The sequence below is a fragment of the Coffea arabica genome, chromosome 1c, assembly GCF_036785885.1.
Source record: "Coffea arabica cultivar ET-39 chromosome 1c, Coffea Arabica ET-39 HiFi, whole genome shotgun sequence".
Classification (NCBI taxonomy): Eukaryota; Viridiplantae; Streptophyta; class Magnoliopsida; order Gentianales; family Rubiaceae; genus Coffea; species Coffea arabica.
In genome coordinates this window covers 33,556,285-33,582,859 of record NC_092310.1, presented here as the reverse complement: position 1 = coordinate 33,582,859, position 26,575 = coordinate 33,556,285, and the positions used below count along the sequence as shown (strand labels likewise).

Genomic DNA, 26,575 nt, shown 5'->3' with positions numbered 1-26,575 from the left:
AGCATCCACGCTTAGAATTAGTTTCTGCTTCATATATCCATGCGATCCTTAATACCAACTATTATATAGGAGGAAGTTCAAAATTCAATCATGAATCAGTAATCAAATGTACGTTTATTGCACTCATGAGCCGGTGAAATCATTGTACTTAAACACCCAACGCTAAAATAGATTACTTAACGTTAAACAATAAGGGGGAGCAACGTTGGTGCTCCAGATCATGTCATGAACAATAAACAGGACTGGAGACGTTGGTGTTCAGCACAAGACTCCCCAAGAGCTCATTGAAGCCAAATCATGTCATGAACTCAGATGCGCGCGCACATGATATGCAATCGAGTAAATAATGCAAGAAACATTTCAAAAGTACTTTGGAAACAGTTTAGAATCACTCACCTCCACGGCTCAGAAACCATCCATCATATATCATTACCTTGCCCGAGTCCAAGCCCTAAATCACAAAGTCAAAGCAATCATACATTCTCAAAGTTCGGACAGCATTTCCCCATAAATGCTTCATTTCCAACCTACAATATATTACCAATCACACATACGGTTAATAAGCAACAAAATATATCCAATTAGGCCACAATATCCCTCAATCAAAGCTAATTAGAAGCTTAAGAGCCACCATTAGAAAAACCCCCAATTAAACCCTAGAAACCGGAATTCATTCCCTCAAGCGTAAATTTTTCCGCAACGATCGCAGTTAACGTATAAAAGTTCCATTTAACACCATTCGGCAAAATATCCATAAGTTAAGCTACCCTTATCGGATTGGAATGAAATTTATACTATTTCGAAGTTAAGACAAATACCTACAACTTTCATGAAGACCACTCAGTCTAGTTCTCACCCTAACTAGGTCAAATTTACCAAAACATCCCCCAGATTTTCCAGTTCGAAATTCACTACGGAAATCAACTAGTAGTCCTGCTTTATTCACTCACATCTCAGCACACACAACTCCAATTCAGGTAATTCCAAAGCCATTTGAAAGCTAAGATACAAGGCTATAATTCTCAAGAAGACATCATCAATCAATTCGGTAATATTCCTGGTCAAACTAACCACTTACAGAGGCTGATTTTCATTTTCGGACAGAAACAGGGTAGCAGGGGTATTTTGGTTTTTTTACAGGCTACGTTGCTCCGATTGACCTAAAATTTTGCAGGAAACTATAAAACATCATTCTCTACAACTTTTTTGTTTTGTACTAAGCCTAATTCAGCCTCTAACAAGATGAAATAGAACCGGGCAGAAGCAGGGCAGGTTATCATCCAAGCTGGAATTCATGTATTCAAGTGCTAATCCTCCACAACACAACATCTGAAACAACTAAAAACCACTAATAAGCAATGTATTGAAGTAAAGAGGATGTTCTTGGCAAAATACCTTAAAATCACAAGAAAGGTAGGAGCTTAATGGTTCCTTCTCCTAAATAACTCCACCAAGACCTTGAAACACCCTTAGCAAGTCGCCTTTGTGGACAAATTCAAGATTTAATCGGTTGGTTTGCAAGATCTAAGCAAGAAATGAAGAATAAAAGTTGAAGGTTTCTTACTTTTCTCTCCCTAAGGAGTTCAGCCAAGAGAGCTTAAAATGAAGAAATAAATTGGCCAAAACTAGCTTTAAAAAGGTAAAATGTCTTGGTCAAAAGTCCAAGAGTGAATAGGATGGTGACACTTGTCACCTTTTGGTTTAAAACTTATCTTTTTGTCTCTCCAATACTAATCCATATAGGTAACATCTAATTATCTCTTAGCACCTTATAAAATAATATCATTTAATACAAAACTCCCACAAGTTGTCCAAAATATATCGCATTTACCGCACTAGCGGGTCCCACGTTGATAATACACTTCAAACTTAACGTCGACTAACTTGTATCAAGGAAATGATTTGAAAACTATATTCCCTTATAAAAATGTATAAGAAATGAATATATTGAAGAAAGGCATAAAATTGTAGACAGGGAAACAAAATAATGTTTAGAAAATATATAAAAATTTTCGGGTTCTCACACTCATCCTTTCGGGGCCGTCACAGCTTCCAAACCACAAAGCCGAGACACTAAATGCTTCAAGTGTCAAGGCTTTGGTCATATCGCCTCTCAATGCGCCAACGAAAGGACCATGCTACTATTGCCAAATGGGGAGGTTGCATCGGATGAAGAGAAGAAGTACCAAGGGATGCCGTCCCTTGAGGAGGAAGAGGTTGACTCAGACGATGAGTTACCTACACATGAAGAGATCGGTTGTGTGACAGCCCCACCTCCCCATAAGGCGAACCAAAGGGTTCGGCGGACCGCCTGCCCAGCTCTCGCCGGGACTCAGTCGTTCACTACAGTTCTCAAATAAATTACAATATAAGTCTCAAATATACATCAGATGTTCCACAAATTTACATATCATAAGCGAAGCATCCACGCTTAGAATTAGTTTCCGCTTCATACATCCATGCGATCCTTAACACCAACTATTATACAGGAGGAAGTTCAAAATTCAATCATGAATCAGTAATCAAATGTACGTTTGTGAAGACCCGAAAAATTTCTTATTTTATCGAATATTAATGGTTTCATTAAGTATTTATCCACCTATTTTCCCCAAATAATTTATTACGACCATTTTAAATCCATTCGTATGGAATAATGTCTTCATTGTGTTTTTAAAATGTCCCGTTAACAACTTCAATTTTCGGAAGGATTGTTTAAGTGCGAGATAGTGAACACGAGTGTTTCGAGGTGATATTATATTCGAGAGCATGATTATCCTGGGGAAATTAAGAACGGACAATAGCAGATTAAGAAAAGTTAATCGAGAATTAAAGGTGAATAAGTTCTAAGTGAGCATATACTACTCACGCGTGGATAGTTTTCCAAAAGACGCATGGATACAAATTTATTGGAGATTTGAGGAGTTAATACTCGACTCATGTGAGGACTCGTAAAAACTATTATTTTATTTAAACCTAATTTATGGCTTAATAAATTATTTAATTGGATTTTTGCCACGAGGAATATTTTCTAGTCTAATTGGACATAAATACATAGTAATATAACTTCGTTATATTTTTAAAGTGACTCGTTTCAAAAATTAATTTCCTGGAGCGCGTTTAGTAAAAATAGTGAGTAGTGCTTGGAGATTTTACCGCGTAGAAACACAATAAGTTTGGAATATTGGAAACTTGTACTGTGGTTCTAAAATAGGTAATATTATGAATAAACACTCAAGTGATAGTTAGTAGTGCAATCGTTATAAGAATTTCTCGGAGGTTTCGCGTTATAGCGTTAAATTTGACGGTACGCGTTTTCACACGCGCGACTTTATTTGAGGGACTTTAGACCCTTATTTCGGGACAATTAAGAGTGAATAATATTTACATGAATATATATGCATTGGAGGTTCAGTGCACTAGTGAACCAAACGCGCGAGAAAATCGAGCCTAAAACGTGCCAAACGAGCCCTAATGTGAGTTGACTTTGGAGTGATTGTGCACCACTCATTTAATCTTCTCTTGAAAGCTAACTTGGATCAAAATTCACTCTCTCTTCTCTCACCAAGACAGCCGGCCAACATCTCCTCTCTCACTCACTCTCTTGCTTCACAAATTTCTTCACTAAATCAACCCAAAACCTCAACCAATCTTCACCAAACTTGGAGATCATCTAGCAAACTACTTGGAGGTTGGATTTAGCTAACAAAAGGGCTGCATTTTCACGGTTTCTTGGAGCATCTTGAGGACCGAAATTTCTGGTTTGGAGCAACAAGGAGGTATAACCTCATCCTACACCTTAATCTTGGTTTATGATGGTAGAAATGCATCCTTAAGCTATTGCATGTGTATGGGTGTCTTGACATTGGTGTAAAATTTGAAAAGTGGGCTCTATGGATTCCCACACTTGGGTTGTTGCTGATTTGATGATTGATGGTGGTTATATTGTTGGTTTAGTGGTTAAAATGATGGATTAGTGGTGGGTAATTGATAGAAACTTCATTGGGTGCAAGAAGCAAAAATTTCCGAAAATACCCCTGTTTTGTTCGGCCACTATAAGGCCAATTTTTGGTGAATTATTGGCATTAACCTGATGTTTATATGTTATATTAGATGTGTGAAAAATTTCATTGAAAAATAATAAGGTTTGGTTGGGCAAATGAATTTTTTTGGGGAAACTAGCAAATCTGGAAACTGTTCACGTATGGCTCAGACCAGCGGTGGTGTTTTGGCTATAACTCTGTCCTCGGGTGTCAAAATCATGTGCCGTCAGTGGCGTTTGAAACTAGACATCCCAGGCTTTAATTTGAGATAAAATGCACGTTCTGATTCCTTGTGAGTGAGCCGAACCAAGCGTTTTAAGACCACTGTCCTGTTTCTCGGAACTGCTGGAATGGTCTGTAGAGGCAGCAACTTGAGGCTCAATTTCGAGCTGGTTGCTTGCCAAATTTTGAAATGATTTCTTCTGTGAACTTTTATTCCTATGAATGTATTTTCCAACGCCATAAACCACACTCCATTCCGAGTTAAATTGAATGTGTTGTGACCAAAATAAGAAGACTGCCCTGTTTTGGAAAAACGTAACATTTGGACTGGTTTTGGACAAAAACCGTGAGTGATCTTATTAATTGAAATTTCGAGGCTAAACCATTACCAAAGGTATCATGGTTGTATCTTAGACCTTTATTTCACAAATGAACCATGGTTGGATAGCTTTCTTGGTTAAACGATTTGAATTTTGGAAATGAAAGTCAAAAGGCAGATTGCCTTAGAAATTTTCTGAAACTTTGGATGATTAGTTAACTACCTTCCCGAGGGTATTTTTCCCTGAATTTTGACAGAGAGATACCTTCCATATAGTATTGAAATACTGCCAATTTTGGTGTCAATCCAAGTTCGTTTCGATACCTAATTAAATTTCTAGAGTTGGAGGTTCAAATCTGGAAAATTCTTCTCCAGTCTTGAATTTTCCCCAACTTTGAGCTACCGTATCTCGGTACTCAAAACTCCGATTCTTGATCCGCTTGCTTTGCTATACACCTCACTTGCAACTCTAATTGGGTTACAAATTTCAGAGGCCGGTTTGCAACGTGTAAATCGTGCCGAATTTTCAAAGTTGGCCGAAATCCAACTTAATGCTGCCTTGAAACCAAGTCTGCACCTTCAAGCCCATTTTTGAGCACTTTCCACTTCGATTCATGGAAAAGTGTCTTCTAGGAACTTATAGTACTTTCTAAGAGGTTTCCAACGGTATAAAGTTTTCCAATTTTCGACTTGTACCGAGTGAGTTACGATTTTTCAAAGATTCATGATAAAGCTGAAAATTTTCCAATTTCAAAGAAATAGAGTTTTCAAGAACTCTTTACACTTTTGATATTATCTAAACGTTTTGCCCACGATTTTCATGATAAAAACTCAACTAATATTATACTTCATAAAACGCAAGTTGAACCTCGATTTACGAGTAATTGAGGTTCATTTTTGTGAAATATTCCTTAGATCGTACTAATGTACAATCTTACTTGATAATTGAGATACTTGAGTAATTATCCACCATTAACTGCCAGGCACACAAGGAGACCTTCAAGAGGATCTCACCGTGGACACTTGAACTCCAGCGAATAATCTTTATTAAATTGCTCGGTGAGTGTCAAGTGTGTGAATCTTTGATACTTGCTTAATTGTGGTAATTATTAGAGATTTTAAAAATAAGGGCGGGTGTGTACTTTATCGCATCCGTTCTGATTTCAAATGAATGAATGAAATGCAATGCTATGTAATGGTTACATATGTCGTTGGAGTGAACCTCCTCGACTTCCAAATGAATGGGGGACGCCCAAACTCATAGGCCGACCTTGAACTCGAGCCGGCAATGGGCTTGGTCGGGAACTTGGGCGAGCCATGAGATTATAAGCTCGACCTAATAAGAGATCCTGCTTGGCATACTCGTAGAGTATCGCCTTATAACAAACTTGTGGGCCCTTGGGGTGTACGGTGGACGGAGGGAAGTAAGTGGTGATCTACGGAAATGGAAATACCGACCCGGTTGACAGGAGGGTCAATGCGGGAAGGTATACGAATGACATCGGCAGAGCGAGTGGAACTTAGCTCCTGAGAGCTACTATATCCTTGAATTGTTTCTGATTATTTTTCCTGCTCAAATGGTACTTTATTGAAATATCACGGTTTTATTTGATAAAGCTGAGATTGCTATTTGAACAATGTGCTTGCATGTGTGTCCTTGGCCTCACGAGCGTTTTGCTCACCCTGTAGATTTGTTTTCCTTAACAGGACTGGAAATGGAGTTAACGCGGAGAAATCTCCTTTTGGATATATTTTGTTTTAGGGTTTCAGGTGTATTTTGGCTTGACCCCTTTATGATTGTACTTTGGAAGTTTAATGTATCATTCGGATATCTGTGATGTATATTTTGAAATTTAAGTTGTATTATGAACGCACGACGTGCGGGTGGCAAGCTGATAGGTACCTTGTGATGTGACCATGAAAACTGTCACAGTTGGCATCAGAGCCATATGCTGACAGGTTGGGTAATGGATGGATATTGTTAAGCATGAACGTTTCCGCACTATATGTATTCGTACTAATTTGATTTTGATATCTAGTATCGCTTTAAGGTTGAACGTTTATTGCTTAAGTCCTAGCGAGAGCTAGGCAGGCGTTCCGCGGATACCCTTTGGTGCGCCTTAGGGAGAAGTGGGGGCGTCACAACGTTTATTGCTCTCATGAGCCAGTGAAATCATTGTACTTAAACACCCAACGCTCAAATAGATTACTTAACGTTAAACAATAAGGGGGAGCAACGTTGGTGCTCCAGATCATGTCATGAACAATAAACAGGACTGGAGACGTTGGTGTTCAGCACAAGACTCCCCAAGAGCTCATTAAAGCCAAATCATGTCATGAACTCACATGCGCGCACACATGATATGCAATCGAGTAAATAATGCAAGAAACATTTCAAAAGTACTTTGGAAACAATTTAGAGTCACTCACCTCCGCGGCTCAGAAACCATCCATCATATACCATTACATTGCCCGAGTCCAAGCCCTAAATCACAAACTCAAAGCAATCATACATTCTCAAAGTTCGGACAGCATTTCCCCATAAATGCTTCATTTCCAACCTACAATATATTACCAATCACACATACGGTTAATAAGTAATAAAATATATCCAATTAGGCCACAATATCCCTCAATCAAAGCTAATTAGAAGCTTAAAAGCCGCCATTAGAAAAACCCCAATTTAACCCTAAAAACCGGATTTCATTCCCTCAAGCGTAAAATTTCTGTAACGATCGTAGTTAACGTATAAAAGTTCCGTTTAACACCTTTCGGTACAATATCCATAACTGGAGCTGCCCTTATCGGATTGAAATGAATCTTATGGCGTTTTGAAGCCAAGACATATACCTGCATTCCTTATGAAGACATCCAAGGCCAAATCATGCATTTTCATTCTCAAAAATGGAAATTTCCACGAAAACAGAAATCTGGGCGCGGAACAGGGTTCATGGACAGTCAAGATTATTTTGGTCATTTCACATGCTACAGTGCTCGAATCGAGCTAAAATTTTGCAGGTAGTTAGTTAACACCATTTTCTACAGCTTTTATATTTTAACATAAGCCTGAATCGGCCTTTAACATGCTCGAATAAATCCGGTTAGAACAAGGCAAATGTAAACCCGAAACCTGGAATTTCGTATCAAACCAGAAATTTTCCCCAACCAACTTCAACTAACATATACAAGCTTCATTTTACACCATTACTAGCCATCATACCATGATCAAACCATGATCCTCATACAAAACAGAAAAATAACAATAATAAATCAAAATTCATCAAACCTTCACTTCCAACCATAAACAAACCATAATCACACCATATATATGTCATCATATTAAACCACTAAAGCCACCAATTGAACATAATCAAAGCTAAAGGAAAGATTCTTAACAACTCACCTTGTAACCTCAAGACAACAAGCAACTTAGCACCTTTGCTTCTCAAACCACTTCACCACTCACCATAATCCTACCAAGAGAAAGGTTTTTATGGAGCAAATCAAAGTTTTAACGGTTGGTTTGTGAGATCAAGGCAAGAAATGGAAGAAACAAGTTGAGAGCTTTCTTTTCTTTTCTTGTTGAGAGGGCTGGCCAAAGGAGCTAAAAATGAAGAAATAAATTGGCCAAAATTAGCTTTAAGAAAGTAAAAATATCTTGGTCAAAAGTCCAAGGATGAATTGAATGGTGACACTTGTCACCTTTTAGTTTAAATCTTATCTCTTTGTCTCTCAAATACTAATCCATATAGGTAACTTCTAATTATCTCTTAGCACCTTGTAAAATAATATTGTCGCACCCCATTTTTTTATAAGAAAAATAAAAGACGAGTTTAGAAAAATGGCTTTTGATTCAATTTTTGGTTGGAAAATGAATTTTTGATTTAAAAAGAAAATAAAAAACATGGGTTTAAATGGGACATGAAAATGCGACGATTTGACCCAAAATATAGTTTAAAAAGGGTTTTTTTAATGAAAAATGGAGTCGCCACTTGGTATAGAGCTAAGGTGTACCAAGTCACCAAAAAATGAATTTTAAACAAAAAAGTAGAAAACCCTTTTTAAACGACTCCAAGTCTACGAAAATCAGAGAAAAAGATTCGGGAGTCACATTTGAAGAAAGGGAAGGCAAGGATTGTGAGAACCCGTAAAACCCTAATTATTTTTCCTAGGGTTTTAGTTCCCTTAATTGCATAAATTTTGCATTTTCTGGTTTAGAAATATTTTTTCTGGTAGATTTTATGCGTAATTATAGTTTTTAGTTGATTTTTTCTAGCATTGGTGAGTTTTAGAAAATTAAGAATGTATTTTGGACGTGGGACCCACTAGTGCGAAAAGTTCGGAAAAATTCGGCCAATTAGGTTAAATTCCGGATACTGTGTAAAATTTATCGGGTGTTAATAGATAAGTAGAGTGTGTGAAATGATTGATGTGAGAGAAGAAAGAAAGGATAGGAATGCATTTAATGAGGTGACAAGTGTCCCATTCTCATTGGTTGGACTTTAAGAATTACTATTCACTTTCTTGACTTTTTTGACCAAAGGATTAAATATCTCAAAATTGCCCAAAAATCACCATTTTCTTCTCCATGTTGGCCGGCCCTCCTAGCTCAAGAAGGAAGGAAATTTCTTCAACTTTCAAGCTTCCATTTCACTCAATCTTCCAAGAACAAAAGCCTACACTAGGTTCCACTCCATAAAATCTTTCCTTCTAGTGCTAGTAAGTGTCTTAGTGAAGTTTGTTTGAAGGTCTAAGGTGGCCAACATCCCTCTCTCTCTTGATTTCTTGGTAAGTGATGCTTGAACACCCTACTACCTCTAATGATGCTTATTTTGTGCTTAATGGTGGCATGAGTGATGGAATATGTGATTTATTTCTTTATTTGGAGTGATTTGGTGGAATTTTCCAATTTATGATGAATTTTCTGGTTTAATATGATCTTGATGTTGTGGCCTTGTATGATGAATGGTAATGGTTTAAAATGACTCTAGTAGGTGTGAATTGTTGATAAATGCAATCAATTTTGGATTTGGATGGAAAAATGGAAAGTTAGGGTTCATAAATCCCTAATTCTGTCCGGTTTTGGATCATAGGGTTAGAGGCCGAATTGGACTTTTCTCAAAACATGAAAGTTGTAGGTATTGATGAGTTTGAGGTGCCTGTAAAATTTCAGGTCATTTGGCTTAGTGTAGAGTGAGTTATGTCGGAATTACTGTAGCTGTTCTTCTTTGGACAGAATGCGAAAACTGCGTTGGTATTTGGCTATTTTGGCTGGAATTGGTTTGGATTTTGAAGTTGGTGTCTTCTGATGAAATGTATCTGGATGTCTTAGCTACAATATGCCTTTGGAATTTCGGCATTTGGACCTATATAGACTGAGTTATAGTAATTACAGTTTTGTGTGATTTGCAAACCTGTTTTGGTCATTCTGGTTTAGTATTTGGCATTTTTGACCTAGTTAAGCTAGGAACTGGATTGAGTGACCTTCTACATTGTTGTAGCCCTGTTTCATAGCTTCGAAACGGTGGGTCTTACACCCCCATCCGATAATCGTAGTGAAATTGACGCCATTACCGCAAAGTAAGGACAAAACAGTTTTATTTTCAGGGCCAAGGCTAAAGCCATTGTTTGAATTTCTGGTGTGCTATAATGCTTGTATATGCTTATGAAACCCTATTGGGGTTGTGATTGGCATTGCTTTATGACTCGTTATTGAGTCTCATTGTACTTGCTTATGTGTTCTAGGGCGTGACGGTGGTTCACGACATTCCCCTGACGGAAGTGCGTGACATAGCACTTAATTGCTTAGTGAGTATACTACTCACTTACTTGTTATAATGTGGCTTTGTTCCATGTGTATTTGATGCCTTGAAAGCTTAATTGGTTATTGGAAGTGATTGAGGTGAGGGTGTACTTGACCGCCCTCACCCCTTGTAATTTCCTTCATGGCTATTTACTGTTTTACTGAAATACTGCAATTGTTATATGAGATACTGAATTCCATGCATGGAAACTGATTTGGTGTCGTTTGGGACGATTGTCCAACGGCTTTACTGTATCACTGAGCTCAACCCCGTTTGGTAGTCAATTGGATCGAGTCGGCGAGGGCTTGGTCGTGAAAATTGTCATGCCACGGGGACTGTACTGAGGAACCTTGTAGTAATGAGACTCTTGGTTCCGGTATACTCCAGTATTACCAAAATGACTGAATGGAGTGCGTGCCCGGTTGGGGTATGTTGGGTGGAAGGAATGGAAGTAAAGTGAGGTCTACGGTTTGGTACTTTTAACATTGACGGAGGGTCAATGAGGTTGGATCAAGAATGCAAGCGTGGACATGGGCTCTTGAGAGCCGACCGTATCCTTTTACCATTTTGGTTCATTGCTTATTTGTGTACTTTAAGTGATCGGTTATGCTATATGCTATTGGTTGCTAATGTGATAGTTGCTCACTGGGCTTTAGCTCATTCCGTGTCATTTGTTTTCCTTACAGGAAAATGAAACTTTTGGAAAAGATTGTGATAGTTGGATGACAAGTTAAGCTCTTGTACATGTATTTTTGAATAGCTCCTTGAGGGTAAAAAACCCTAAGTGTTTTGATTCCACCAATGTTTGGTGTGTAAATGGCTTTTGGTACATGTATGAACTAGACGAATATCTTGGTTTGCCGTTTGGCTTGTAAATGTTGATTTCCAATGTATATATATGCTTGGCCGTGGTTTGGATAAATTTCGGCTTCGATTTTCATTTTTTTTTTATTTGGTGATTTTGACTTGTTTGCGCGCAATGGTAAGTTCCGGAACGTAATAGATCGACGTAAACTGAACCGTTAGTCCTGGCGAGAGCTGGGCAGGCAGTCCGCTAACCCCTTTGGTTCGCCTTAGGGGAAGGTGGGGCTGTTACAAGTGGTATCAGAGCCACGTCGCGTGGTCTCTGCGCGGAGTGAGACTGGGCCAAGTGGTGTTGTGGTCCTAATTTCATGAATATGTCTAAGTGCTCGTTTGAGCGTAAGTTATGAACCGGGCATGTGATAAGTGTATGAATCATTATTATGGGACTCGAGGAAGCTAGGTATGTATGTCGGGTAGGAATCTTTAACAAGGATGGTTTACTCTTGGGACCGGCCGGCTCGAGATGTGAATTATCTTAAACGAGATTCTTGCGCCCGGATACGAAAGATATGAAGGCCTAGGTTAGAAAGGGTTTGGTGAACTAGAAAGGTGATTCTATGGAACTTCGTGTGGTTTGTTTGGGTGTGGTTAAGCGTGATCGACCTTGATTAAGATATAAATATATGGACGAAGCCCTAGAAGGGAAAAAGCTTTTCGTGAGTTCTTTTGCACTTGTGACCTAGTTGTTTAAAGTACTTTTGAGGACCCTATTGTGTCATGCAATGACTTCATATGTACTTGACTGACCGTTCCGTATGATTGCTTAACCTGGTTATGTGATCTATGTATACATGTTATGTGTCTAAATGCTCTTCGCAGTAAATGTTTGAGTTGCTTATTCTTGTTTCATTGTTCTTGTCTGGTGCTACGGAAGGAAGGGTTAGGTGCCCTTTAACAGTGTATTTATTTGATGACCTAGATTGACTTAGATTGATGGAAGGCACCCGAAGTGGTCGAGGCCGTGGATGCAGGGGTAGACAACCCACACCGATTAGGGGTACGGGGGAAACCTCTACTGGGCCCAATCCTGAACCACAAGCCGACCCCACTGTTCAAATAGCTGCTGCTATGCAGCAAATGACCAATTTACTAGCACAAGTAGTGCAACAACAGGGCCAGAACCCAAACCCTAATCCCGGAAACCCCGGTAACCATATCGAGAGCGAGGATAGAGCTCTCGAACGTTTTCAAAAGTTTTCCCCGCCAAAGTTTGTTGGGGGACCCGACCCTGACGTTGCTGAGAAATGGCTTGAGAAGATGGTAGATATATTTGCCGCTCTACACTACCCAGACGAACGGCAGGTGACTTTTGCCGTGTTTCAACTTGAGGGAGCAGCCCGTTCCTGGTGGAACGTAATTAGACAGAAATGGGAGCGGGAGCAGACGCCTAGGACTTGGGTGAACTTCATCCGAGAATTTAATGCCAAGTTTTTCCCTCCTCTAGTCCAGGAGAGGAAGGAGGATGAGTTTATCCGGCTCCGGCAAGGGGCTCAGACTGTGGCGGAATATGAGAGTCAATTTACCCGCCTGTCCAAGTTTGCGCCTGAACTAATCATGACTGAACAACGACGGGTTAGGCGCTTCATTCAGGGTTTGAACGTTGAGATCCAGAAAGACCTCGCGGCGGCTCAAATCACTACGTTTAGCGAGGCAATGGAAAAAGCCCAACGAGTTGAAAGTGCACGAATGCAGGTCCGAAAGTTCCAGGCTAAGAAACGCGGATTTCCTGGAAGTAGTTCGGGGCAGGGGGATGAAAGTACCCCTCCCAAGTTTGGACGAGGAACGGGAGGAGTAAGGATGCCGGGAGTGTCACCGGAGAGGCCGTCAAGAGGAGGCTCGGCTTCTACAGCACGCGGACCCTGCGGGTATTGCGGAAAATTAAACCACTCAGAGGATAACTGCTGGAGGAAAGGAGGAAAATGCTTGCTCTGTGGGAGTGCCGAACATCAAATTGCTAACTGTCCAGCTCGCCTGCGCGAGCGGCAAGGGACTCTGCCACCAAACACGACCCACCCTGACCGGTCGAAGGGGGACAAGGATGGATCGAAAGTGTCCTCTCGGGTGTACTCCTTAGAACAACATCAAGGCTTTGACCCATTAGAGGACGTGGAAGGTAAGAATTTACTGAACCTGGCCAGTGAAGGGGCACAGATTTGTTAGCAAAGTATAAAGCTCAATTTAATCCCGGAGTAGTGAATGATAAGGAATTTCGAGGACGAAATTCTTTTAAGGGGGAGAGAGTGTGAGAACCCGTAAAACCCTAATTATTTTTCCTAGGGTTTTAGTTCCCTTAATTGCATAAATTTTGCATTTTCTGGTTTAGAAATATTTTTTCTGGTAGATTTTATGCGTAATTATAGTTTTTAGTTGATTTTTTCTAGCATTGGTGAGTTTTAGAAAATTAAGAATGTATTTTGGACGTGGGACCCACTAGTGCGAAAAGTTCGGAAAAATTCGGCCAATTAGGTTAAATTCCGGATACTGTGTAAAATTTATCGGGTGTTAATAGATAAGTAGAGTGTGTGAAATGATTGATGTGAGAGAAGAAAGAAAGGATAGGAATGCATTTAATGAGGTGACAAGTGTCCCATTCTCATTGGTTGGACTTTAAGAATTACTATTCACTTTCTTGACTTTTTTTACCAAAGGATTAAATATCTCAAAATTGCCCAAAAATCACCATTTTCTTCTCCATGTTGGCCGGCCCTCCTAGCTCAAGAAGGAAGGAAATTTCTTCAACTTTCAAGCTTCCATTTCACTCAATCTTCCAAGAACAAAAGCCTACACTAGGTTCCACTCCATAAAATCTTTCCTTCTAGTGCTAGTAAGTGTCTTAGTGAAGTTTGTTTGAAGGTCTAAGGTGGCCAACATCCCTCTCTCTCTTGATTTCTTGGTAAGTGATGCTTGAACACCCTACTACCTCTAATGATGCTTATTTTGTGCTTAATGGTGGCATGAGTGATGGAATATGTGATTTATTTCTTTATTTGGAGTGATTTGGTGGAATTTTCCAATTTATGATGAATTTTCTGGTTTAATATGATCTTGATGTTGTGGCCTTGTATGATGAATGGTAATGGTTTAAAATGACTCTAGTAGGTGTGAATTGTTGATAAATGCAATCAATTTTGGATTTGGATGGAAAAATGGAAAGTTAGGGTTCATAAATCCCTAATTCTGTCCGGTTTTGGATCATAGGGTTAGAGGCCGAATTGGACTTTGCTCAAAACATGAAAGTTGTAGGTATTGATGAGTTTGAGGTGCCTGTAAAATTTCAGGTCATTTGGCTTAGTGTAGAGTGAGTTATGTCGGAATTACTGTAGCTGTTCTTCTTTGGACAGAATGCGAAAACTGCGTTGGTATTTGGCTATTTTGGCTGGAATTGGTTTGGATTTTGAAGTTGGTGTCTTCTGATGAAATGTATCTGGATTTCTTAGCTACAATATGACTTTGGAATTTCGGCATTTGGACCTATATAGACTGAGTTATAGTAATTACAGTTTTGTGTGATTTGCAAACCTGTTTTGGTCATTCTGGTTTAGTATTTGGCATTTTTGACCTAGTTAAGCTAGGAACTGGATTGAGTGACCTTCTACATTGTTGTAGCCCTGTTTCATAGCTTCGAAACGGTGGGTCTTACACCCCCATCCGATAATCGTAGTGAAATTGACGCCATTACCGCAAAGTAAGGACAAAACAGTTTTATTTTCAGGGCCAAGGCTAAAGCCATTGTTTGAATTTCTGGTGTGCTATAATGCTTGTATATGCTTATGAAACCCTATTGGGGTTGTGATTGGCATTGCTTTATGACTCGTTATTGAGTCTCATTGTACTTGCTTATGTGTTCTAGGGCGTGACGGTGGTTCACGACATTCCCCTGACGGAAGTGCGTGACATAGCACTTAATTGCTTAGTGAGTATACTACTCACTTACTTGTTATAATGTGGCTTTGTTCCATGTGTATTTGATGCCTTGAAAGCTTAATTGGTTATTGGAAGTGATTGAGGTGAGGGTGTACTTGACCGCCCTCACCCCTTGTAATTTCCTTCATGGCTATTTACTGTTTTACTGAAATACTGCAATTGTTATATGAGATACTGAATTCCATGCATGGAAACTGATTTGGTGTCGTTTGGGACGATTGTCCAACGGCTTTACTGTATCACTGAGCTCAACCCCGTTTGGTAGTCAATTGGATCGAGCCGGCGAGGGCTTGGTCGTGAAAATTGTCATGCCACGGGGACTGTACTGAGGAACCTTGTAGTAATGAGACTCTTGGTTCCGGTATACTCCAGTATTACCAAAATGACTGAATGGAGTGCGTGCCCGGTTGGGGTATGTTGGGTGGAAGGAATGGAAGTAAAGTGAGGTCTACGGTTTGGTACTTTTAACATTGACGGAGGGTCAATGAGGTTGGATCAAGAATGCAAGCGTGGACATGGGCTCTTGAGAGCCGACCGTATCCTTTTACCATTTTGGTTCATTGCTTATTTGTGTACTTTAAGTGATCGGTTATGCTATATGCTATTGGTTGCTAATGTGATAGTTGCTCACTGGGCTTTAGCTCATTCCGTGTCATTTGTTTTCCTTACAGGAAAATGAAACTTTTGGAAAAGATTGTGATAGTTGGATGACAAGTTAAGCTCTTGTACATGTATTTTTGAATAGCTCCTTGAGGGTAAAAAACCCTAAGTGTTTTGATTCCACCAATGTTTGGTGTGTAAATGGCTTTTGGTACATGTATGAACTAGACGAATATCTTGGTTTGCCGTTTGGCTTGTAAATGTTGATTTCCAATGTATATATATGCTTGGCCGTGGTTTGGATAAATTTCGGCTTCGATTTTCATTTTTTTTTTATTTGGTGATTTTGACTTGTTTGCGCGCAATGGTAAGTTCCGGAACGTAATAGATCGACGTAAACTGAACCGTTAGTCCTGGCGAGAGCTGGGCAGGCAGTCCGCTAACCCCTTTGGTTCGCCTTAGGGGAAGGTGGGGCTGTTACAAGTGGTATCAGAGCCACGTCGCGTGGTCTCTGCGCGGAGTGAGACTGGGCCAAGTGGTGTTGTGGTCCTAATTTCATGAATATGTCTAAGTGCTCGTTTGAGCGTAAGTTATGAACCGGGCATGTGATAAGTGTATGAATCATTATTATGGGACTCGAGGAAGCTAGGTATGTATGTCGGGTAGGAATCTTTAACAAGGATGGTTTACTCTTGGGACCGGCCGGCTCGAGATGTGAATTATCTTAAACGAGATTCTTGCGCCCGGATACGAAAGATATGAAGGCCTAGGTTAGAAAGGGTTTGGTGAACTAGAAAGGTGATTCTATGGAACTTCGTGTGGTTTGTTTGGGTGTGGTTAAGCGTGATCGACCTTGATTAAGATATAAATATATGGACGAAGCCCTAGAAGGGAAAAAGCTTTTCGTGAGTTCTTTTGCACTTGTGACCTAGTTGTTTAAAGTACTTTTGAGGACCCTATTGTGTCATGCAATGACTTCATATGTACTTGACTGACCGTTCCGTATGATTGCTTAACCTGGTTATGTGATCTATGTATACATGTTATGTGTCTAAATGCTCTTCGCAGTAAATGTTTGAGTTGCTTATTCTTGTTTCATTGTTCTTGTCTGGTGCTACGGAAGGAAGGGTTAGGTGCCCTTTAACAGTGTATTTATTTGATGACCTAGATTGACTTAGATTGATGGAAGGCACCCGAAGTGGTCGAGGCCGTGGACGCAGGGGTAGACAACCCACACCGATTAGGGGTACGGGGGAAACCTCTACTGGGCCCAATCCTGAACCACAAGCCGACCCCACTGTTCAAATAGCTGCTGCTATGCAGCAAATGACCAATTTACTAGCACAAGTAGTGCAACAACAGGGCCAGAACCCAAACCCTAATCCCGGAAACCCCGGTAACCATATCGAGAGCGAGGATAGAGCTCTCGAACGTTTTCAAAAGTTTTCCCCGCCAAAGTTTGTTGGGGGACCCGACCCTGACGTTGCTGAGAAATGGCTTGAGAAGATGGTAGATATATTTGCCGCTCTACACTACCCAGACGAACGGCAGGTGACTTTTGCCGTGTTTCAACTTGAGGGAGCAGCCCGTTCCTGGTGGAACGTAATTAGACAGAAATGGGAGCGGGAGCAGACGCCTAGGACTTGGGTGAACTTCATCCGAGAATTTAATGCCAAGTTTTTCCCTCCTCTAGTCCAGGAGAGGAAGGAGGATGAGTTTATCCGGCTCCGGCAAGGGGCTCAGACTGTGGCGGAATATGAGAGTCAATTTACCCGCCTGTCCAAGTTTGCGCCTGAACTAATCATGACTGAACAACGACGGGTTAGCCGCTTCATTCAGGGTTTGAACGTTGAGATCCAGAAAGACCTCGCGGCGGCTCAAATCACTACGTTTAGCGAGGCAATGGAAAAAGCCCAACGAGTTGAAAGTGCACGAATGCAGGTCCGAAAGTTCCAGGCTAAGAAACGCGGATTTCCTGGAAGTAGTTCGGGGCAGGGGGATGAAAGTACCCCTCCCAAGTTTGGACGAGGAACGGGAGGAGTAAGGATGCCGGGAGTGTCACCGGAGAGGCCGTCAAGAGGAGGCTCGGCTTCTACAGCACGCGGACCCTGCGGGTATTGCGGAAAATTAAACCACTCAGAGGATAACTGCTGGAGGAAAGGAGGAAAATGCTTGCTCTGTGGGAGTGCCGAACATCAAATTGCTAACTGTCCAGCTCGCCTGCGCGAGCGGCAAGGGACTCTGCCACCAAACACGACCCACCCTGACCGGTCGAAGGGGGACAAGGATGGATCGAAAGTGTCCTCTCGGGTGTACTCCTTAGAACAACATCAAGGCTTTGACCCATTAGAGGACGTGGAAGGTAAGAATTTACTGAACCTGGCCAGTGAAGGGGCACAGATTTGTTAGCAAAGTATAAAGCTCAATTTAATCCCGGAGTAGTGAATGATAAGGAATTTCGAGGACGAAATTCTTTTAAGGGGGAGAGAGTGTGAGAACCCGTAAAACCCTAATTATTTTTCCTAGGGTTTTAGTTCCCTTAATTGCATAAATTTTGCATTTTCTGGTTTAGAAATATTTTTTCTGGTAGATTTTATGCGTAATTATAGTTTTTAGTTGATTTTTTCTAGCATTGGTGAGTTTTAGAAAATTAAGAATGTATTTTGGACGTGGGACCCACTAGTGCGAAAAGTTCGGAAAAATTCGGCCAATTAGGTTAAATTCCGGATACTGTGTAAAATTTATCGGGTGTTAATAGATAAGTAGAGTGTGTGAAATGATTGATGTGAGAGAAGAAAGAAAGGATAGGAATGCATTTAATGAGGTGACAAGTGTCCCATTCTCATTGGTTGGACTTTAAGAATTACTATTCACTTTCTTGACTTTTTTGACCAAAGGATTAAATATCTCAAAATTGCCCAAAAATCACCATTTTCTTCTCCATGTTGGCCGGCCCTCCTAGCTCAAGAAGGAAGGAAATTTCTTCAACTTTCAAGCTTCCATTTCACTCAATCTTCCAAGAACAAAAGCCTACACTAGGTTCCACTCCATAAAATCTTTCCTTCTAGTGCTAGTAAGTGTCTTAGTGAAGTTTGTTTGAAGGTCTAAGGTGGCCAACATCCCTCTCTCTCTTGATTTCTTGGTAAGTGATGCTTGAACACCCTACTACCTCTAATGATGCTTATTTTGTGCTTAATGGTGGCATGAGTGATGGAATATGTGATTTATTTCTTTATTTGGAGTGATTTGGTGGAATTTTCCAATTTATGATGAATTTTCTGGTTTAATATGATCTTGATGTTGTGGCCTTGTATGATGAATGGTAATGGTTTAAAATGACTCTAGTAGGTGTGAATTGTTGATAAATGCAATCAATTTTGGATTTGGATGGAAAAATGGAAAGTTAGGGTTCATAAATCCCTAATTCTGTCCGGTTTTGGATCATAGGGTTAGAGGCCGAATTGGACTTTGCTCAAAACATGAAAGTTGTAGGTATTGATGAGTTTGAGGTGCCTGTAAAATTTCAGGCCATTTGGCTTAGTGTAGAGTGAGTTATGTCGGAATTACTGTAGCTGTTCTTCTTTGGACAGAATGCGAAAACTGCGTTGGTATTTGGATATTTTGGCTGGAATTGGTTTGGATTTTGAAGTTGGTGTCTTCTGATGAAATGTAGCTGGATGTCTGAGCTACCATATGCCTTTGGAATTTCGGCATTTGGACCTATATAGACTGAGTTATAGTAATTACAGTTTTGTGTGATTTGCAAACCTGTTTTGGTCATTCTGGTTTAGTATTTGGCATTTTTGACCTAGTTAAGCTAGGAACTGGATTGAGTGACCTTCTACATTGTTGTAGCCCTGTTTCATAGCTTCGAAACGGTGGGTCTTACACCCCCATCCGATAATCGTAGTGAAATTGACGCCATTACCGCAAAGTAAGGACAAAACAGTTTTATTTTCAGGGTCAAGGCTAAAGCCATTGTTTGAATTTCTGGTTTGCTATAATGCTTGTATATGCTTATGAAACCCTATTGGGGTTGTGATTGGCATTGCTTTATGACTCGTTATTGAGTCTCATGTACTTGCTTATGTGTTCTAGGGCGTGACGGTGGTTCACGACATTCCCCTGACGGAAGTGCGTGACATAGCACTTAATTGCTTAGTGAGTATACTACTCACTTACTTGTTATAATGTGGCTTTGTTCCATGTGTATTTGATGCCTTGAAGGCTTAATTGGTTATTGGAAGTGATTGAGGTGAGGGTGTACTTGACCGCCCTCACCCCTTGTAATTTCCTTCATGGCTATTTACTGTTTTACTGAAATACTGCAATTGTTATATGAGATACTGAATTCCATGCATGGAAACTGATTTGGTGTCGTTTGGGACGATTGTCCAACGGCTTTACTGTATCACTGAGCTCAACCCCGTTTGGTAGTCAATTGGATCGAGCCGGCGAGGGCTTGGTCGTGAAAATTGTCATGCCACGGGGACTGTACTGAGGAACCTTGTAGTAATGAGACTCTTGGTTCCGGTATACTCGAGTATTACCAAAATGACTGAATGGAGTGCGGGCCCAGTTGGGGTATGTTGGGTGGAAGGAATGGAAGTAAAGTGAGGTCTACGGTTTGGTACTTTTAACATTGACGGAGGGTCAATGAGGTTGGATCAAGAATGCAAGCGTGGACATGGGCTCTTGAGAGCCGACCGTATCCTTTTACCATTTTGGTTCATTGCTTATTTGTGTACTTTAAGTGATCGGTTATGCTATATGCTATTGGTTGCTAATGTGATAGTTGCTCACTGGGCTTTAGCTCATTCCATGTCATTTGTTTTCCTTACAGGAAAATGAAACTTTTGGAAAAGATTGTGATAGTTGGATGACAAGTTTAGCTCTTGTACATGTATTTTTGAATAGCTCCTTGAGGGTAAAAAACCCTAAGTGTTTTGATTCCACCAATGTTTGGTGTGTAAATGGCTTTTGGTACATGTATGAACTAGACGAATATCTTGGTTTGCCGTTTGGCTTGTAAATGTTGATTTCCAATGTATATATATGCTTGGCCGTGGTTTGGATAAATTTCGGTTTCGATTTTCATTTTTTTTTTATTTGGTGATTTTGACTTGTTTGCGTGCAATGGTAAGTTCCGGAACGTAATAGATCGACGTAAACTGAACCGTTAGTCCTGGCGAGAGCTGGGCAGGCAGTCCGCTAACCCCTTTGGTTCGCCTTAGAGGAAGGTGGGCTGTTACAAGGATAAGAATCCAAGGCACCCTTTCAACCTAGCCAAGGTTAGTTGCGCGATTTAATCAAAGATTTTCTTATTTTACCCTTAAGATTTATCACATTTGGATGTACTATATGCATGCAAACCCTAGACCTAAGAGGGTATCGGGGGGTCGAAATTTATCTTCAAAACTTACTTGGCACCAATCACATTGATTGTGATACCCAATAAAGACTCTTCGAAGAAGTCACGAATAATGCAAGTCATGAGACTCGAAAGAAAGAAAAAGTAAAGAAAATAATAATATACAAATGTGTATGAGCTAAAGGAATGCATCATAATGGGTGCGGGGGACTTATACTCGTGACTTTCAATGTTCCCTTGAATAGAGGGAATACAAGCGTGCTAAGGCTAGAAAGCCAAACTCGTCCATATCCCATACGCAAGGGGTTTTCCTAATCTAGCATGCAAATGATTTAACCTAGTTTCTATTTCTTAAATGAAATGCAAGTCTAATGTTATGTTTTCATACAAAGGGGTAAGGAATATATATATATAAGGGAAAATACGGAATAAGGGATATAAGTAGAAGGGAATATGGGATAAAGGGTGTACATATATAAGAAAGTGTCATGCAACATAGTAAAACCCTAAAAAGTGAAAACATGCATGAGATAAAGTGATTTTATCACACAACCACGATCTAACGCTCGAGGGGCTCCTAAGGGTCTAGCGGTGGACTAGCCCATGTCTACAATTTCCCACTAGCATTGGACTAGTGAGAAAAGTCGGAACAAAGGGCCACAACTAGCGTTGGACTAGTGTGGATTCGAGAAATTGACCACAACTAGCATTGGACTAGTGTGGTGACATCACACATTGGTTACAATCAAATAAATCATGTAAGACCTAATAAAAGCATGTAAACACATAAATCACATATAGCACATAACACATAAGCATGATATCTAGATGCAAGACCCTAAGAAAGCGGTAACACATAGCACATTGACATGCAAAACACACATAAGGCAAATAAAGCAAATAAAGCCCTAACTATTATATTCGGGAGAAGCCCTACTACAATCTAAGGGGAAAAGAATAAAATAAAATAAAATAATTAAATCCCTATCTATTACAACTTTGGCATTCAAGTACCTTTCAAATGATCGAAATTGAGCTAAAATAAATATACAAAAACTAAAGCCAATAAATCACATAAATAAATAAAAACATTCAAGAGGACATGCAGTTTAAACATGTAAAGTCACGTAGGCACATAGGGTCAAATAAAGTGAGCAATAAGGAATAGAGTGTACCTCCCTTGAATTGGGGCCCTAATGGAGTGAAATCACTTATTTACCCTCCAAATAATAAAAGAGTCAAGGCATCACTTTAATCAAGAAATAATCACACGAAATGGGAATAAACATGAGATTGAATCAATCCAAGCATTCAAATAAACTAAACAACTCATATTCATCAAATTGAAACAAACAAGGACCCAATTGAAACAATTAAAGAAGTCTAAGGGGCCAATTTATTATTATTATTATAAATACTAAGGGTCTAAAGGAAGATAAATTAAAATTAAGAGCTTAAGGTGAAACCTACCAATCAAATGATAAAGTTCACAAAAGTTCACCTACCAATCAAATGATAAAGTTCACAAAAGATGAATGAAACCTATTGGCTATAATTAAACAAGAAAAATTACTCAAAATTTCATTAAAATTCAAGTCCAAACTAAAAATGATCAAAAATCGTTAGATCCTCAAATTCACTCTAAAAATCACAAATAATCTATCAAACAATCATATTAAACCGTATCAAGTGAAATCAACATTTAGAAGGGACCAAAATGATTGATTTTTCCATTTTTCGGGCCATAGTAGCATTAAATGAAACTCAAGGGGGTTAAAATACAAGTTATGAAAACCTTTTGCATGCATGCAACGAAAGAAGCATTCATCTGCAACATTCATTCGAAGCTTTCTGCAACTTCAAGCTCTCAAAATGCAGATTTTTATACAAAGACTTCAAACAACAACTGGCAAAGACACTCAACTCCTCTTGACAACTAGACACTTCGATTAACACAACCCAAACAATGAACACTAAACCATTAAAGATCGAATGAGGAAACAAATGGAAGACATATATGGAGCAACAGAAACAAACACCAGCTTTCTAAGTTTCTTGAATGCAACTTCATTATTTAACTAAGATGTCTATGCAAAGTAACCCAACGAAGCCTACTGAATCATCAATCAAAAACCCAAATGCTATACCTTCAATCCATCCTACCATTCCCAAAAATACATTCGTGCGTTTCTAACACATCCAAAAATACAACTAGTTATGAAAAACTGTAGCCAAGACGCAAAAGAAAGAACCCGCGACAAACATGCGCATGATACACCAATTGGCAAACAAAACAGAAACTTCGAACAAAACAAGAACCTTAGCAACAAAGCAAATGACCATTGCTGCAATAAAACAGACAGCTCCAACCTTGTTGCTGCAATTTTCTTAGCAACCTTATCATTGATCATTTAGACACCAGATTTAACTAGCAAAATAGATGACTAAACTAGTTTTGGTGGGCTGCTGCGGGGAGCAGGGAAAACAGCAAAACATAAAGATGAAATGCAGCTTATCAAGAACCCAGAAAATTTTACAGCCCAACATTCATTATGTTCACCATGAACGCACGCTTAGACAAGCAACAAAGGAAATTCGGGGATAGAGAGGGGCCAAAACATGCATTTTCAAAACATTTCACGGAGCCCAGGCTAGGAGTTCATCTTATTTACCAGTTTTCCCAAACATAAAACAAAAGGAATATGAGCATTGTTTGCAAGAAAACAAAGTAGACATCACTCATTCTCACGGCAAAACACCAAACGAAAGTTTCACAGATTTCTCCACTCCAAGGAAGTCACGGTTAGTCTTAAAATTATCAGAAAACCCAGAAACTTCCACCCACTCAAATAAAACAGTAATTTTTCAGAAAAAACGTAGGAAATCCACCAAGACACTGCGATAAAAACACAACAGAGAGCCTCAAGCATCCATACTTAAAAACTGAAATTTGAAGGCAGAAAAATAGCTTACAAAGTTCTGCAGATGATGATGGTGAATTCGTGAGCTTGAGAACCGCTGCACTTCCTTGCTGATTCTCAAAGAACAGCACCAGATCTGCTTCCTCCTTTGGCTTTTCTTCTTCGCAGCTTTTCCCAAACTTTTTCTCCACCCGAAGCTCTTTCGGCCTCTCTATCTCCCCCTTGTCCACCAGCCCCTCTAGTTTTTTTTCCTCTCTTTGCTCTATTCCCTTCAGCTGAAAGCCTCTCTCGATCTCCTACCTCTCTCCTCCCTTTCTTGTTACCCATAGCTTTTCCCTCTGGTTCTCACCAAAGCCCTCTCTTTTCCCGTTGTTTCCCTTTTTTCGTTCTTTGCTCAGCCGCCCGCCTCACTCTCCTGATTCTCTCTATCAAAACCTTCCCCCCTCTCTATGCTTTTTCTGCCTCTCCTACCTCTCTCGTTCTTTCTCTCTAACCGTCTGTCAAACCCCTAACTCTCTTCTTCTAAAAATCTAGCCGTCAACCTTCAGCCCCCCTTTTCTCTTGTCCGAAAACCCTTTTTTCCATTTTTACCCTCTCCGCCGTCACCCCAGTCTCCTTCAGCCGTCACCAGAGTCCCCTTTTGCTAGCTGCGTTTTCAAGCATTTAAAGGAACCCAAAACCTAAACCTACGATGGAAGGCTGAGATTTCAAACCCCAAAATGGGCTTATGTGACCTGCTCTTGCCCCTTTGATCCCGCTGTTATTCTTGGTTTTGATGATCACAAAAACTTTGAAATGTTTATCTAACTCTCTTCAAATGTAAGTGTTTTTTGCCTATCAAAGAATCAGGTACGAATATGTCAAGAAATGAAAATCAACCAAAAGAAGAAGCAAAAACAGGACACTCATGTCGGACGTCCGAAAGGAATCTGTGGGACATCCGAAAGGATAAAGAACATCAAGAAGGAAGCTCTGTTGGACTCTCATAAGGAAGCGTTGGACTTCCGGAAGGATCGGACGCACGCCTCGGACACACATCAACCGCGTCGGACGTCTGAAAAATTCCAAGAAGACTTGCCAACTCTCTGACGACGATCGGACGCTGATGCTGTCGGACGATAAAAACTCATCGGACGTCCGAACTACAACTTGGCTGTTTTCGGACGATAGGTTCAGACGATGATTTGGTCGTCGGACGTCCGACAGCCCCAACGGCTAGTTGACTCTTCATCTGCCTTCTATCCGTTGGAAGCATTAATGAATCCCATTTTTGGTCCTCTTCAAATACAAACTGTTCTGAACCAAGAAGTGACTTTTGCACACTTTGTTTACAAGATCTCAAGAGATATTTTAGCTAGAAAATAATCTCCAAAGCTAGATTTGTTCTCTAAGTGGTGTGAATTTCTTGTGAGCATTTCTCTTGTGGTTGAAAGTTTCATTAGTGTAGCTTTGTTGAGGGTTTTCTGAGTGATTGTAAAACTTCTTAGCTTGACTAAGTGAGGCTTAGGGCAAGGAGGAAGTGCTCCCTCCATTGTACATCTAGTTGATCATCTTTCATCAAAGAGAAGTTGGTCAACCTAGTGATTGGTCTTCAAGTTTGAGGAAAGCTTGGTAGACAATCGGTTTGATATTCTATCTTATTCTTTTTGTTTAATAAAATTCTCATTGCTTATCCATACTTGTTTTTCTAATCAACATTGCTCTCTTCTTCTAATCTACTTGGTTGATCATTACTAGAAAAGAAGGTAAATTTTTATTAAAGAAAAAGTGCATAAATTTGATTAAGATTTTAATCAACCTAATTCACCCCCCTCTTAGGTTGTCTTTGGGGCTTACAATTGGTATCAGAGCTTGGCCTCCTAGAGATTAAGTTCAAGCGGCATGGAGTAAAGATGACAACCAGTCATGCTATGTTTGTTGAGGGGCAATCTGTTACTAGGCCTCCCATGTTTAGTGGCTCCAATTATGTTAGCTGGAAAGAAATGATGATTATCTTTTTGCAATCTATTGATATTGAGCTATGGTTTATTGTGAGTGAAGGACCGCATGAAGCTAACTTTCTTGATGCAGATACAGGTTTGTATCGGCCAAAAACGAGAGTTGAAATGAATGCTCAAAATAGGACTAATCTCACATTGAATGCCAAAGCCATGAATGTTCTTTATAGTGCCTTAGATTCAAATGAATCAATTAGAGTAAAAGGCTGTAAATCGGCCAAAGAAATGTGGGATAAGCTAAGAGAAATCCATCAGGGTGGTGACAACGTGAGAGAACAGAAAAAGGCTATCTTGGTCACAAAGTATGAATCATTTAAAATTGAACCTCTTGAGGATATTGACAAAATATATTGCAGGTTCAATGACTTGATCAAAGAGTACACCTTGGGAGAGAAGAACAGGAAAATTCTCAATGCATTGGGCAAAGAATGGAAAAATAAAGTGACTGCAATAGAGGAGGTTAAGGATTTAAATTCTGTGCCTATTGAATCTCTCATTAACTCACTAACCTCT

The 26,575-nt window shown here is 39.9% G+C and overlaps 1 long non-coding RNA gene across 1 annotated transcript; it reads left to right on the top strand.

The window, feature by feature from the left end:
* The first annotated feature begins 5,562 nt into the window (after positions 1–5,562).
* On the top strand, positions 5,563–6,586 carry LOC140006442 (uncharacterized). The gene is made up of 2 exons (XR_011814064.1): positions 5,563–5,640; positions 6,289–6,586. It is a non-coding gene; the product is annotated as an uncharacterized lncRNA (long non-coding RNA).
* The last annotated feature ends 19,989 nt before the right edge of the window (positions 6,587–26,575 follow it).